This window comes from Mesoplodon mirus, assembly GCF_964341445.2.
Source record: "Mesoplodon mirus genome assembly, chromosome: 2".
Classification (NCBI taxonomy): domain Eukaryota; kingdom Metazoa; phylum Chordata; class Mammalia; order Artiodactyla; family Ziphiidae; genus Mesoplodon; species Mesoplodon mirus.
In genome coordinates, this window is record NC_138977.1 from 143,273,304 (window position 1) to 143,277,309 (window position 4,006).

Below are 4,006 nucleotides of genomic sequence, written 5' to 3' on the forward strand. Positions count from 1 at the left end.
TCTCAGTTTCTGCCCTGCAAACTGGTTCATCCGTACCATTTTTCTAGGTTCCACATACGTGCGTTAATATACGATATTTGTTTTTCTCTTTCTGACTTAGTTCACTCTGTATGACAGTCTCTAGATTCATCCACATCTCTACAAATGAACCAATTTCATTCCTTTTTATGGCTGAGTAATATTCCATTGTATATATGTACCACATCTTCTTTATCCATTTTTCTGTCAATGGGCGTTTAGGTTGCTTCCATGACCTGGTTACTGTAAATAGTGCTGCAATGAACATTGGGGTGCATGTGCCTTTTTGAATTACGGTTTTCTTTGGGTATATGCCCAGTAGTGGGTTTCCTGGGTCATATGGTAATTCTATTTTTAGTTTTTAAGGAACCTCCATACTGTTCTCTATAGTGGCTGTATCAATTTACATTCCCACCAACAGCGCAAGAGGGTCCTTTTTCTCCACACCCTCTCCAGCATTTGTTGTTTGTAGATTTTCTTATGATTCCCAATCTAACTGGTGTGAGGTGATTTCTCATTGTGGTTTTGATTTGAATTTCTCTAATAATTAGTGATGTTGAGCAGCTTTTCATGTGCTTCTTGGCCATCTGTATGTCTTCTTTGGACAAATGTCTATTTACGTCTTCTGCCCATTTTTGGATTGGGTTGTTTGTTTTTTGAATGTTGAGCATGAACTGTTTATATATTTTAGAGATTAATCCTTTGTCTGTTGATTCGCTTGCAAATATTTTATCCCATTCTGAGGGTTGTCTTTTTGTCTTGTTTGTAGTTTCCTTTGCTGTGCAAAAGCCTTTAACTTTCAGTAGGTACCATTTGTTTATTTTTGTTTTTGTTTCCATTAGTCTAGGAGGTGGATCAAAAAAGATCTCGCTGTGATTTATGTCAAAGGGTGTTCTTCCTATGTTTTTCTCTAAGAGTTTTATAGTGTCCAGTCTTATATTTAGGTCTCTAATCCATTTTGAGTTTATTTTTGTGTATGGTCTTACGGAGTGTTCTAATTTCACTCTTTTACAAGTAGCTGTCTACTTTTCCCAGCACCACTTATTGAAGAGACTGTCTTTTCTCCATTGTATATCCTTGCCTCCTTTGTCATAGATTAGTTGACCATAGATGAGTGGGTTTATCTCTGGGCTTTCTATCCTGTTCCATTGATCTATATTTCTGTTTCTGTGCCAGTACCATAGTGTCTTGATTACTGCAGCTTTGTAGTATAGTCTGAAGTCAGGGAGTCTGATTTCTCCAGCTCCATTTTTTCCCCTCAAAACTGCTTTGGCTAGTCGGGATATTTTGTATCTCCATACAAATTTTAGGATTTTTTGTTCTAGTTCTGTAAAAAATGCCATTGGTAATTTGATAGGGATTGCATTGAATCTGTAGATTGCTTTGGGTAGTATAGTTATTTTCACAATATTGATTCTTCCAATCCAAGAACATGGTATATCTCTCCATTTGTTTGTATCATCTTTAATTTCTTTCATCAGTGTCTTCTGCATACAGGTCTTTTGTCTCCCTAGGTAGGTTTATTCCTAGGTATTTTATTCTTTTTGTTGAAATGGTAAATGGGAGTGTTTCCTTAATTTCTCTTGCAGACTTTTCATCATTAGTGTATAGGAATGCAAGAGATTTCTGTGCATTAATTTTGTATCCTGCAACTTTACCAAATTAATTGACTAGCTCTAGTAGTTTTCTGGTGGCATCTTTAGGATTCTCTATGTATAGTATCATGTCATCTGCAAACAGTGACAGTTTTACTTCTTCTTTTCCAATTTGTATTCCTTTTATTTCTTTTTCTTCTCTGGTTGCCATGGCTAGGACTTCCAAAACTATGCTGAATAATAGTGGCGAGAGTGGACATCCTTGTCCTATTCCTGATCTTAGAGGAAATGCTTTCAGTTTTTCACCATTGAGAATGATGTTGCCTGTGGGTTTGTCATATATGGGCTTTATTATATTGAGGTAGGTTCCCTCTATGCCCACTTTCTGGAGAGTTTTTATCATAAATGGGTGCTGAATTTTGTCAAAAGCGTTTTCTGCATCTATTGAGATGATCATATTGTTTTTCTTCTTCACTTTGTTACTATGGTGTATCACATTGATTGATTTGAGTATATTGAAGAATCCTTGCATCCCTGGGGTAAATCCCACTTGATCATGGTGTATGATCCTTTTAATATGTTGTTGGATTCTGTTTGCTAGTATATTGTTGAGGATTTTTGCATCTATATTCATCAGTGATATTGGTCTGTAATTTTCTTTTTTTTGTAGTATCTTTGTCTGGTTTTGGTATCAGGGTGATGGTGGCCTCGTAGAATGAGTTTGGGAGTGTTCCTTCCTCTGCAATTTTTTGGAAGAGTTTGAGAAGGATGGGTGTTAGCTCTTCTCTAAATGTTTGATAGAATTCACCTGTGAAGCCATCTGGTCCTGGACTTTTGTTTGTTGGAAGATTTTTTTTTTTTTTTTTTTGCAGTGCGTGGGCCTCTCACTGCTGTGGCCTCTCCCGTTGCGGTGCATAGGCTCCGGACACACAGGCTCAGCAGCCATGGCTCACAGGCCTAGCCGCTCCGCGGCATGTGGCATCTTCCTGCACTGGGGCACGAACCCGTGTCCCCTGCATCGGCAGGCGGACTCTCAACCACTGCGCCACCAGGGAAGACCCCTTTTGCAAGATTTTTAATCACAGTTTCAATGTCATTACTTGTGATTGGTCTGTTCATATTTTTTATTTCTTCCTGGTTCAGTCTTGGAAAGTTAAACCTTTCTAAGAATTTGTCCATTTCTTCTGGGTTGTCCATTTTATTGGCATAGAGTTGCTTGTAGTATTCTCTTAGGATGCTTTGTATTTCTGCGGTGTCTGTTGTAACTTCTCCTTTTTCATTTCTAACTTTATTGATTTGAGTCCTCTCTTTTTCTTGATGAGTCTGGCTAATGGTTTATCAATTTTTGTTTATCTTCTCAAAGAACCAGCTTTTCATTTTATTGATCTTTGCTATTATTTCCTTCATTTCTTTTTCATTTATTTCTGATCTGATCTTTATGATTTCTTTCCTTCTGCTAACTTTGGGGGTTTTTTGTTCTTGTTTCTCTAATTGCTTTAGGTGTAAAGTTAGGTTGTTTATTTGGGATGTTTCTTGTTTCTTAAGGTGGAATCGTATTGCTATCAACTTCCCTCTTAGAACTGATTTTGCTGCATCCCATAGGTTTTGGGTCATGGTGTTTTCATTGTCATTTGTTTCTAGGTATTTTTTGATTTCTTCTTTGATTTCTTCAGTGATCTCTTGGTTATTAAGTAGTGTATTGTCTACCCTCCATATATTTGTATTTTTTACAGATTTTTTCCTGTAGTTGACGTCTAGTCTCATAGTGCTGTGGTCAGAAAAGATACTTGATATGATGTCAATTTTCTTAAATTTACCAAGGTTCAATTTGTGACCCAAGATATGATCTACCCTGGAGAATGTTCCATGACCACATGAGAAGAAAGTGTATTCTGTTGTTTTCGGATGGAATGTCTTATAAATATCAATTAGGTACATCTTGTTTAGTGTGTCATTTAAACCTTGTGTTTCCTTATTTATTTTCATTTTGGATGATCTGTCCATTGGTGAAAGTGGGATGTTAAAGTCCCCTACTATGATTCTGTTACTGTCGATTTCCCCATTTATGGCTGTTAGCATTTGCTTTATGTATTGAGGTGCTCCTATGTTGGGTGCATAAATATTTACAATTGTTATATCTTCTTCTTGGATTGATCCCTTCCTATTATGTATTGTCTTTATTTGTGTCTTGTAACAGTCTGTATTTTAAAGTCTATTTTGTCTGATATGAGAATTGCTACTCCAGCTTTCTTTTGATTTCTGTTTGCATGGACTATCTTTTTCCATCCCCTCACTTTCAGTCTGTATGTGTCCCTAGGTCTGAAGTGGATCTCTTGTAGACAGCATATAGATGGGTCTTGTTTTTGTATCCATTCAGCAAGCCTGTGTCTTTT